This window comes from Ptychodera flava, chromosome 10 (genome assembly GCF_041260155.1).
Source record: "Ptychodera flava strain L36383 chromosome 10, AS_Pfla_20210202, whole genome shotgun sequence".
NCBI lineage: Eukaryota > Metazoa > Hemichordata > Enteropneusta > Ptychoderidae > Ptychodera > Ptychodera flava.
The window spans coordinates 44,126,915-44,140,067 of NC_091937.1; the positions used below are offsets into that span (position 1 = coordinate 44,126,915).

At 36.9% G+C, this 13,153-nt stretch overlaps 1 protein-coding gene across 1 annotated transcript in view; it reads left to right on the forward strand.

Moving 5' to 3' along the window:
- Positions 1–10,909: 10,909 nt before the first annotated feature.
- The window catches only part of LOC139142925 (uncharacterized), a 29,731-nt gene continuing 27,487 nt past the window's right edge, over positions 10,910–13,153 (forward strand). The window contains exon 1 of the mRNA XM_070713122.1: positions 10,910–11,105. The gene's annotated coding sequence lies outside the window, so the exon portion shown is untranslated. The remainder of the gene's footprint in view (positions 11,106–13,153) is intronic.

Here is a 13,153-nt window from a genome sequence, read left to right on the forward strand (position 1 = left end):
GCCTAAAAGTAGTAAGAAAAGTAGTTTTTTTGTGCGCGGTCCAAATTGCGACCACATGTCGCTGGTTTTGTCTATGGACCTTAGCAGGGCTGTGGTGGAGGCCGGCCGGTGCAATGCCGTTAACACATATTATCGCACGCAGGCCTAAGGGAGGGTTACATTTAACATGGACTACCCTCAATTTCCTCCAGCCCAGCCCCTCACAATAACTGAGTTGTATAGTTGAAAATTGGGAGTTTGAATGTTGAATGTTGAGTTGTATAGTTGAAAATTGGGAATTCGAATATTGGCCTTGATTACGCGCCATATCTGCTGCAGAAATAAGTTTTTTACATTTATATATTTTTTACATTTATTACACGAAAGGTTTGCACGAAATACATTTTTACATTTAATACATTTTTTTACATTTATTACATGACAGGTCTGCACGAAATACATTCTTTACATACTGTTTTTACATTTATTACACAAAAGGTCTGCGCAAAATACATTTTTACATCTACTACATTTTTACATTAAAACACGAAAAAGTCTGCACAAGATACATTCTAAGATCGGCTCTCGGGGTAGATGGGCGTGCATGATATACATTCTTTATATTTAATACATGAAAGGTCTAATCTGTGGCAAAATGCGTCAAACAGTTATTCCTTTTTGATACAAAGAAATGAAAACAAGAAAAACTGCTATAATATACTGTTGTTCGTTTTTGATGAAGAAGTGAAAAGTACGTGTAAGTTCCTTTTACATGATTTTGCTTTTCTCTCCTGTATACCTACTAACGAAACAGCGAGCCCTACTTTCCAAAGAGTGGTTTTGAGTGCGTCCATTGTTTTTACGAATTCTACAATAAAACGTAAAATTGACAGTTGCAGAGATCTTTTAGCTGATTTTATTTCTGTTCTACTCTTTTGGCTACTTTCACGGTAAATGCTATACCAACAGTATCACACTCGACAGTGCAAACAATGAATTGTAGCTGCTGTAAGTTTCAAGGTGTAAAATGATTTATGTTTGTGTTGATACCTTCTTTTTATTTTGACTGTGACCCTCTCCTTAATCCGACTTAAACTAATTTACATGTTGCCAAATGGAAGAACTCGTGCCATGTCTCCCGCCAAAAGCGATGCAGACAATCATAGGTAGCAGTGATTTTACACGACACAGACTTTAGATTCGGTTTCTGAATTGGTTTAGGGTTCGAGACAATGAAAGTAGTTAAACATTTTCGGCATTGTTTATTGATTTTATCTGATAGCGAGGTAAATACTTTGAAGTAAGAAGAGTAATTTATTATATTTTGATTTCACGCTTATTTTTATCACCAACAATTTCTTCATAATTTTGACATAAAAGCATATGTTTTCTTTTTGAGCTAACAATCTCATAACGGGCGTTGTCATGGGGGGTACTTATCAACTCAAGGGTTCGTTATATAACGTTGACGAGTTTGTTATGGTTAATAGTGGGTAGGTTTGTGCATAATTATTTAAAGTTTCGGTGCATATCTTTTGTAATAATGTTAAATTGCCATGGCAACCTTTCTTAGACGCTCTGATTCGGTTATGTCAAACCCATTACACAAAGCGCCCTCTTAAGGAAATTATAGGAAAATACACTATTTTCAAATTTGTCTGAAAAATTTCATTTAAATGAAGATATACAGGTAATATTTATACTGTATAATATATACTTAATATGCAGCCCCGCTGTGCAGTTTAATCATATTTTAATGAAAAATAGGACATTTAATGACCCCAAAAAGTAGCACAAATAGGAGGATTGTAAAGTTACACTCAGTCCATTGAACCCTAAATCAAATCCGAAACTTAATCTAAGTTTGGTATTGTAAAATCACTGCTTCCTATGATTGTCTGCATCACTTTTGGCAGGAAACCTGGCACGAGTTCTTCCACCTGGCAGCATGTAACTTAGCTTAAGTGGGATTAAGGAGAGGGTCGCAGTCAAAATAAACGGGAATGTATCAGCACAAACCTAAATCATTTTACTGATTGATATGTACTGTAGCTACAATTCGTAGTTTGTGCTGTTGAGTGTGACAACTGTTGGTATTATCATTTATCGCGAAAGTAGCCAAAAGAGTAGAAAGGAAATAAAAAGAGCGTCAATGACACTGTAGCTCCCATCCTGGACTATTTAGTGTTTGTTCTCTGGTCAGATATTTGAACATGTGTGAAAGGGATAAAGTGCATGAAGTGAAAATACTTAAATGAAATGTACTGGAGACAGTGAAATATGTTTAATGTAATTATTCAGAATATAAAATGGAAAAAATACAGAATTAGATATATCGAATACTGTGATACAACCATTAAATCAACAAGTCATTTACAATGACATAGTCCCCACTTGTAATAGGAGTATTAGTCTTGATAGGGCAGGAAAATGTGGTCATTAAGAAGTATCACTGGAGTGTATATGTTGAGATCTATGGGCACATAGGTCTATGTCGTTTTCCCAATTTGAAACACATGAGGCATGTCTAAGTTATGGTTCTAAATCGGGAAAAAAGATCAGACCTCTAGCAGTATTGGCCAGCCAAGAAATACATATGTGCATTATAAATGAGGTACAAGATGTGACATCTTAAGGTCTAATATCCTATCAAAATTGGAGGGTATAGAACTTGTGGTTACTGAAATATGCATATATATGTATAATCAAGGTCAAAGGTCATCGAGGTCACATGACATTTTGAAAAAAAAAATTATATTGCTAATTAATCCCTATATGCCAAAAAATCAGATCTCTAGCTCTATTCGCTTGCCCAGAATTAGATGTGTACATAATTAATGAGGTAAAGCGTGTGTTGTCATAAGGTCTCCCATCCTACTAAATACAAAGGACATAGCACTTGTGGTTACTTATTTATTGACATAAACATATATTTTAGGTAAAAGGTCATCGAGGTCACATGACATTTGGTCAAAAAATTTATCTCCTATAGTTATCCCTATATACCAAAAATCAGACATCCAGCTCTATTGGCTCGCTCAGAATGAGATATGCGCATAATTATTGAGGTACAGTATGTGGCGTCATAAGGTGTCCAATCATACCAAACATGAAGGGTGTAGCACTTGTGGTTACCGAGTTATGAAAAAATATGTATTTGAGGTCAAAGGTCACCGAGGTCACGTGACATTTTGTCAAAAAAATTGTTTTGCTAAGTTATCCCTATATACCAAAAATCAGACCTCTAGCTCTATTGGCTCGCTCAAAATTAGATATGTGCATAATTAATGAGGTACAATATGTGGCGTCATAAGCTGTCCCATCATACCATACATGAAGGGTGTAGCACTTGTGGTTACTGAGTTATGGACAAATATGTATATTTGAGGTCAAAGGTCACCGAGGTCACGTGACATTTTGTCAAAAAAATTGTATTGCTAAGTTATCCCTATATACCAGAAATCAGACCTCTAGCTCTATTGGCTCGCTCAAAATTAGATATGCGCATAATTAATGAGGTACAATATGTGGCGTCATAAGGTGTCCCATCATACCATACATGAAGGCTGTAGCACTTGTGGTTACTGAGTTATGGACAAATATGTATATTTGAGGTCAAAGGTCACCGAGGTCACGTGACATTTTATCAAAAAAATTGTTTTGCTAAGTTATCCCTTATGTACCAAAAATCAGACCTCTAGCTCTATTGGCTCAGTCAAAATTAGATATGCGCATAATTAATGAGGTACAATATGTGCGTCATAAGGTGTCCCATCATACCATACATGAAGGCTGTAGCACTTGTGGTTACTGAGTTATGGACAAATGTGTATATTTGAGGTCAAAGGTCACCGAGGTCACGTGACATTTTGTCAAAAAAATTGTTTTGCTAAGTTATCCCTATATACCAAAAATCAGACCTCTAAGCTCTATTGGCTCGCTCAAAATTAGATATGTGCATAATAATGAGGTACAATATGTGGCGTCATAAGCTGTCCCATCATACCATATATGAAGGGTGGTAGCACTTGTGGTTACTGAGTTATGGACAAATATGTATATTTGAGATCAAAGGTCATCAAGGTCACATGACATTTTGTCAAAATATCCGAGATATCTGCGTGAACAGATGGACTCACGGATGGACGAGCAGACGGACATGACCCAATCTATAAGCTCACTGGACTTCATCCGTGGGGACTAAAAATTGTGTCACTGCATCCTTTTTGCAATATGAATACGATGAGAAACTAAATTTTTATTTTTTGTGGCCTTATACATGGGAGTCTATGGAGATCTGCCTTATACATGGGAGTCTATGGACTTGTAAACTAAAAATATGCAAATTTCACCACGATTTGCCCAAATTTGGGAAAGGTCACTCCTATGCACTTCCATACCAAGTTTCAAATCAATCGGACTGGTGGTTTCAGAGCAGGAGATTTTTTGACCAAAAATGGGAGAAAATTACAAAAAAAATTCATGAAAAATAGCAAGTCCAAGATACTGACCCAAGATGCGCACAATCATTTCATGTCAGCCCAAAGTACTTACATGCTAATTTTTCATGTAATCTGCTCAGTGGTTATTGAGTTTTTTCAATTTTGACTGTTTTTACATTTTTTCACTTAATTTGCATATTTTTGGCAATGACAACTTCATTTGAACAAAATCTCATCTACAGCCATCATCCATGTACACACCAAATATCAAGATGAAATGTACAGCGGTTTTGGAGTTTTTGATGTTGACGGACAGACATACAGGACATACAGACATACAGACACACAGACATACAGACATACAGACATACATACATATAGACATTTTCCTAGCCTATAAGAATAGCTTCCATTGCCATATATACATATGGCTATGGGAGCTAAAAAGAACTAAAATATCTGTGCAACTGTCAATTGTACGTTAATTTTGTAGTAATATTCGTAAAACAAGTCATTGACAATGACACAGTCCCCACTTGTTAATGGGTACTTCAATTACGAGTCCTCTGAGAGGAAAGAGTCCTTAATTAGGTCTGTGATTAAAAAAACTGCGATACAGATGGAGCTTAGTGACCAAAAATGAGTTCCATGGTGGTGAAAATATAAAACCAATGTAAGCCGCCATACTAGTTACAAAAGGTCATTAAAATGAATCAATTAGTATTTAATCGACAAGAGCTGCCAAACATTTTTGCATCGTATCCTAACACTGACAGATTATGACTGGTACCATATTTCATAATTTTGATGTAGTACTTTGGACATTCACCCTAAAACAAAAATCCATTATGTTAATGCAAACTAGCAATTATTATACATAAATGATACCACTAAGTGTCATTGATTTGTATTTACAACACTAAGAGATCAAAATCTGTACCAAGTTTCATCAAATTTAACGAGTATTTGTGGATATATCACTCTAATTAGGAAAGTTCATTACAAATTCAATCACAAATTAATTAACTTGACACTGATAAATGTCTTTTTCACTGTTAAAGCAATGTGAGCTTAACATCTGTACCAAGTTTCATGAAATTTGATGCAGTATTTCTTGACATATCAGACTATACGAACGTCCATACTGAATCGTACTGCACAAAACAAATTATGTGCATATGCATGACATAGGTCAATGTCCTTGTACCAACTGTGAATAAAATCAGTTGAGACGTGCCTGAGTTATGGCTCTGTGTAACAAAATGGCTGCCATGCGGCCATATTTGGTCATATTGTGAAACAAATTGAAGTGCAAATGTATGATAAGGTCAATGTCCTTGTACCAACTTTGAAAAAAATCGGTTGAGATGTGCCTGAGTTATGGCTCCATACATGAATATATCGTAACAAAATGGCTGCACGCAGCATGTTATATTGCATTGGACTGTGAAACCAATAGACATGCATATTTATGACATGATAGGTCAATGTCCTTGTACCAACTTTGAAAAAAATCATTTGACACATATCCAAATTATGGCTCAGGACATGACAAAATTATATCAAAATGGCCACAAGGCAGCCATATTGCATTGGATTGTGAAACCAATGACATGCATATTAATAACATAGGTGAATGTCCTTGTACTAAGTTTGAAAAAAATCTGATGATACATGTATGAGTTATGGCTAAGGTTATGAAAAAACTGTAACAAAATGGCCGCCATGCGGCCATATTGGATCATATCATGAAACAAATTGATGTGCATATGTATGATATAGGTCAATATCCTTGTACCAACATTTGAACTTTGAATAAAGTTGGTTGAGATGTGCCTGAGTTATGGCTCCATACATGAAAAAATCGTAAAAGAATGGCCGCATGGTGGCCATATTGGATCGTATCACAAAACAAATCAATGTGGATATGCATGACATAGGTCAATGTCATTGTACCAACTTTGAATAAAATCAGTTGAAAAGTGCCTGATATGGCTAAGTACATGAAAATATTGCAACAAAATGACCGCCATGCGGCCATATTGGATCATATCATGAAACAAATTGATGTGCATATGTATGATATAGGTCAATATCCTTGTACCAACATTTGAACTTTGAATAAAGTTGGTTGAGATGTGCCTGAGTTATGGCTCCATACATGAAAAAATCGTAAAAGAATGGCCGCATGGTGGCCATACTGGATCGTATCACAAAACAAATCATTGAATGTGGATGTGCATGACATAGGTCAATATCCTTGTACCAACTGTGAATAAAATCAGTTGAGACGTGCCTGAGTTATGGCTCTGTGTAAACAAATGGCTGCCATGCGGCCATATTGGTCATATCGTGAAACAAATTGATGTGCAAATGTATGATATAGGTCAATGTCCTTGTACAAACTTTGAAAAAATCGGTTGAGATGTACCTGAGTTATGGCTCCATACATGAATAAATCATAACAAAATGGCTGCACAGAAGTGTGCCCTCTAACAAAAGAGATTTCAGGAAACTTTTGAGTCAATTAAAAATTTGTGAAGTTTTCTTGAGTCACAATGTGTAATTCCCTATTCAACTGAAAATTTTCTTGCATCACAGAGAATATTCATGAGTCATGGCGCGCCAAATAGCCTTAGAGGGCACACTGCTGCACAGCAGCCGTTATATTGCATTGGACTGTGAAACCAATAGACATGCATATTTATGACATGATAGGTCAATGTCCTTGTACCAACTTTGAAAAAATCAGTTGATACATATCCAAATTATGGCTCAGGACATGACAAAATTATATCAAAATGGCCACAAGGCAGCCATATTGCATTGGATTGTGAAACCAATTGACATGCATATTTATGACATAGGTGAATGTCCTTGTACCAAGTTTGAAAAAATCTGATGATACATGTCTCAGTTATGGCTAAGGTTATGAAAAAACTGTAACAAAATGGCGGCCATATTGGATCATATCATGAAACAAATTGATGTGCATATGTATGATATAGGTCAATATCCTTGTACCAACATTTGAACTTTGAATAAAGTTGGTTGAGATGTGCCTGAGTTATGGCTCCATACATGAAAAAATTGTAAAAGAATGGCCGCATGGTGGCCATATTGGATCGTATCACAAAACAAATCAATGTGGATATGCATGACATAGGTCAATGTCCTTGTACCAACTTTGAATAAAATCAGTTGAAAAGTGCCTGATTTATGGCTCCGTACATGAAAATATTGCAACAAAATGACCGCCATGCGCCCATATTAGATCATATCGTGAAACAAATTGACGTGCACATGTATGGTAATGGTCAACGTCCTTGTACTAACTTTATATAAAATAGTTGAGATGTGCCTGAGTTATGGCTCCGTACATGAAAAAATCGTAACAAAATGGCCACCATGCGGCCATATTGGATGTATCACAAAACAAATCAATGTGCATATCTATGACATTGGTCAATGTCCTTGTACCAACTTGAATAAAATCGGTTGAAACATGCCTGAGTTATGGCTCTGTACATGAAAAAATTGAAACAAAATGGCCGCCATGCGGCCATATTGGATCATATCGTGAAACAAATAGACATACATATGTATAAGTAGGTCAATGTCCTTGTACCAACTTTGAATAAAATCGGTTGAGATGTGCCCGAGTTAAGGCTCCGTACATGAAAAAAATAGTAACAAAATAGCCGCACGGCGGCAATATTGGATCGTATCACCAAACAAATCAACGTACATATGTATGACGTATGAAGTTATCCTTGTACCAAGTTTGAAAGAAATCGCTCCAGGCATCTCTGAGATATCTGCGTGAACAGACGGACGGACGCATGCATGCACGCACACACGCACGGACATGACCAAACCTATGGTATAAGTCCCCTGGATGGTGTACATGGAGACTAATAAATGGATGCACTTAGACCACTGTGTAGAAAGTAGGGCTCCCTGTTTGATTAATAGGTATACAGGAGAGAACAGCGAAAACATGAACAAACTTACAAGTACGGTACTAGTCTTTTCACTTCTGCAACAAAAGCTAAAAAACAGTATATGATAGCAGTTTTTTGTTTTCATTTCTTTGTGTCAAAAAGAAATAACTGTTGGACGCGTTTTGCCATGGCTTGTAAATTTGTAGGGCTCCCTGTTTCGTTAATAGATATATGCGCAGGAGGGAAAAACAAAGACATGAAAAAGGAGTAACTACACAAACTTTTCATTTCTTCAACAAAAGCAGAACAACAGTGTACCAGTACGATAGCATATCATTCTTTATATCAACCAGATATGAACTGAAAATGATCATGTTTCATTATATATTGCAGTTATGTGTGAATTTGAACCTTTGTCACATGTTTGCAACTTCATTGAAAGTGTTTATGATCACCATAGTGAACAACATTCACCACAAATTAATATAAAGGTCATTAAGTATTAAAATATGTAATTAGCTGAAATGAAATAATTAACTTCTTTGTCATTGTATCACCGCAAGTGTAATTGCCTTTGGTCAAGTCCTTCAAGCTATATATGCGAAACTGTGAAAGCTCATTAGATATTCAAATTATAAATTAGCTGACATGAAAATGCGAAATGACTTTCAATAATGGTATAACCTGGATAATCATCAATGTACATAGCATGTTTTGCCAACAGTGATCAAATAAATCCAAGTATACATCCCAAATTAGGAAAGTCATTAACTATGCAAATAAGGAATATATTGGCTGAAGTAAAAATGCTAAACATGCTAAATGACTTCAATAATGTTGTATCATAGTACCTATAATGTACACAGCAAATTTCGTCAACTTTGTCTAGTCAATGCAGATAAATATCCATAATTAGGAAAGTTCATTACATATGCAACTTAGGAATTGGCTAAAGGAAAAAGGTTTAATGACTTTCAATAATGTTGTTTTATAGTATCTTCAATATATGTAGCAAGATTCATCACTTTGGTCGAGTCAATTCAGATATATATCTCCCCAATTAGGAAAGGTCATTAAATATGTAAATAAGGAATTGGCTGAAGTAAAACTGCTTAATGATTTTCAATAATGATATATCATAGTATCTTCAATGTACATAGCAAGTTAATCAACTTTGGTCAAGTCAATTTAGATATTTATAATAAATATGCAAATTTATATATGTAAATATATTAAAATATGCAAATATTATTAAATAGCAAATAAGTATTTGGCTGAAGTAAAATGCTTAATAACTTTCAACAATGTCAACATCACACGCGACATTGCTGCAAGTCCTCCATAACTCAACGAACCCCAAGAAGAAAGACACCAGGATACAAAAATCATCATACAGGAGGAACCTTTTAAGGTTACTTCGCGCCTTGAAAGTGAAAGACCTAAACTTTTTTGCTAACACTTCCTTGAGGAATCTTTCAACCATTCTCTTTCAAAATCAAGAATCAATTCGGGGGCCACCGTGAAAATTTGGTACTAGGGAAACCAATAACTCAAGATTTACCGATATTTAAAATTCAAAATGGCTGCAATCCCTGCGTAACTCTATTGAGAAAGACAAAATTTTCGAATTTCAAAAAACCTAAGCTGTTGAAAAGTTTTCTTACACCAAGACCTTTAAAATGAATCCCCACAAGTGGTATATCAAAAAGAATTGTAAAAGTTTGAGAGTCCAAATTTGTGTCCCCGAGGCGCATTCTACCTCAAAGGTCTTGTAAAACTGATCAACCTGGTTCCGCAGACTAAATAGCTTCCAGGGGGCAAAAAAGTATTAAATGTAAAGAATGTATTTCGTACGTGAACAAATGTAAAAAATGTAAAACGTGCAGAATTCTTGACTACTGGCTATGGATGTTCCTATCTAAAGGGTACTTGAATATACACAGGTGCTTGCAAGCAGCGTTGCTTGGAAGGCTGGGACCGAAGTGTGACGCCAAAAGCTGAATGGTCGGTAGTGGCCACAGGCGCCCGTAGGTTGGATAGTGAGCTTGATCTATCGAGCCCACGCTCGATCCGCCAATCACTGCAACCCATTGCAGTGGCGGGTGAGTGGCGGGCAGATTGATCGATCCAGCTAGCAAACTACCCAACCACGGGGGCCTGTGGTAGTAGGACGGGTGCTCGATACGTGGAGAGATTCTACACTGATTCTACGTTATTATACACTGAACACTCCTCGCACCTGTGGGTAGTACAAGTGTATATATATAGTAGTTAGTACGTGTAATACCGAAGTTCGGCTTTCGACTTGACACTTATACGATCGACTCCCCAAGCCATAGGTGCCTGGGATTGCCAGTGTAATTTACAATCAGTACCGATCGCGAAGCCATGTGTTCGCGTCCCTGTTGAGATGGGTCCCTGCCGCCCTTCTCTATGCACTGGCCATGCCAGGCACCTGTGGTTCAAGCAACGCTGCAAGCACCTGGCTCCCTGTGCCAGGAACATACGTATCCCAGTTCCCCAGCCATGCAATTTGACGATTGTGCGCATGATCATCAATATTCGGAACTTACTCCGATTCTGACTCAGACTCACGCTCAGTATTCTCTCGTACACTGTCGTAATTCTTCACACTCATCGTCACACGTACCGTACCGAGCTCAGCTGTCACACTACTGAAGGAGACCTCTCACAACATAATCACAAGTTCGTCGATCAGGGTTGCAAGTTGTTGCCTGGTGTGAGTATTGAATTCTTCGCACACATGATCCTCGAAACTCTGAAGCATCTTTACTGGCTGTTTTCAATTTTCAACGCAGCAACCAGCAGCTTGCGTCTATCGTATTTCAGTCATCCTCTCCTCTCCTTGGTATCGTGAAAGATGGGCCTAGAGACTTGCATTTGCTACCTGCACCAACGCAAACACAGCCATTTCCGTTAATGAAAACTCACTTCAATATTTCTTAGGTATTGGTATTGTTGAGTTCACCGAACGAATTCTCCCTACCTCATGCAACTGGCCTGAGATGGCAAGTGTGCAGCGCCCTCTTTGTGACTTTTGACCGAATATCTTCGGAGACCACGATGCTGAAGTTAGACTCGGTTTCGGATTCGGTTTCGGATTCAGTTTCGGATTCGGTTTCGGATTCGAGTGACTGAAAGAAATTTTATATTTTCAGCCGATTAAGTTATACTGTGGAATACTTTATTTTCACTTGGAATTTTATTTTCATTACTTTCGCCGGACCTGTTTTTCTGCTACAATAAAATCCAATCAGACTAGACAAAGTGAAAATAAGACAGTGAAACAACGAAAATCTGTTTTCAGCTGAAATAAATTCCAGTGAAAATAAAATAGTCTTCAGTACTTTCGTATGAAAAGCTAAATACTTGTCGTCAAGAACAAGTTTTTACTGGATTACCTACCGGCATATGTAGTATATATTTTAAAGCATAAATTGTGTGCATATTTTCACAATCAAAATGGTAATAAATTGACATTACAGAAAACTTCGAAGCACTTTAATTCGGAATTGAAAGGAAGTGTCGAGCAAGGACAACGACATTTACAAAAACATTTATACTTTAATTTGTTTATATGTCACTATGTGTGTCACATGGTATAATGCTAAGTGCTGTATTACTTTGCTGTTTTGGTTGATGTTGTTCTGCATAGATTTCATTTTAAATGTACCATACCAAACCTGGACTAAACTATCATTAATATGTTGTATAATAAAGATTGCATTTAATGCATTTCTTGTATTGTGCGAAGTACTGTTAGCTTGAATAGTCTAAACTACACAATACCAATAATTGCTCATGAGTTGTAACTTTTGACTAATTTTCCAGTAGTTTGTCTGGTGTATTCATGCACTATAGTTTCTTGCTCTACTGCCTAAAGTTTTTTGTATTTTAGACTGTATAAATTATGATTATGTGCGAAACATTTATGTCATGAAATATATGCTACATGTGCAGTAAGGTGATCTCCTTGTGTATATCAGTAGTTATCATATTTTCGAAAAAAAATAAACATAAGCTGGAAATATAAAACTATTCTCGGTTATTCGAATCCGAAACCGAATCCGAAACCGAATCCGAAACCGAATCCGAAACTGAGTCCAACTTCAGCATCGTTCGGAGACCTTTAATTAAAATTGGTTGATCTCATCTCGATTTTGATTGAGTAGCGCTGTCATGATAGGATCGTGATATCATAATTACTGGTTCATGTTGTGTTCAAACTTAACTGGATGCATGTTACAAAACTGTGCTTTGGGTATCGGCATCCCTTTGACTAGCTGTGAAGCTGCATCTGATCACAGGCGTACGGAATGTTTCCTTGATCGTCGTCGGATGGGAAGTGACTGACACTGTACTGTGAGGCCGAAGGCCGAACCTCGGTACTGTATAAGAATACAAGGTATGTCACGGAAAAATCGACCGATGGCCCGAAACAAATGAAATAAAGCATCTACCTCAAAAAAATCACATCGACCGGTCGGAAATACCTTCAAACTTTCAAATCTTTACTCTGGTTACAGAATTATTTCAAATCTGCCAGTTATGGGCGATAATTGACTGTCCGGCGAATACTCGCACTTGCATTGCCACTCCGCCATTTTGAATAGCTGTTTTACTCCCAAAAGCCTTTGGGAGTGGACGAGTGACCCCGTGACCCCACAACCGCTAAATTCAACCGTTATAACCGTTAGGTAAATTTCATACTGTCAGTGAATACAACTTCAGCTATCAGGCAACAAGGCAATCAATGCAAACCATGGG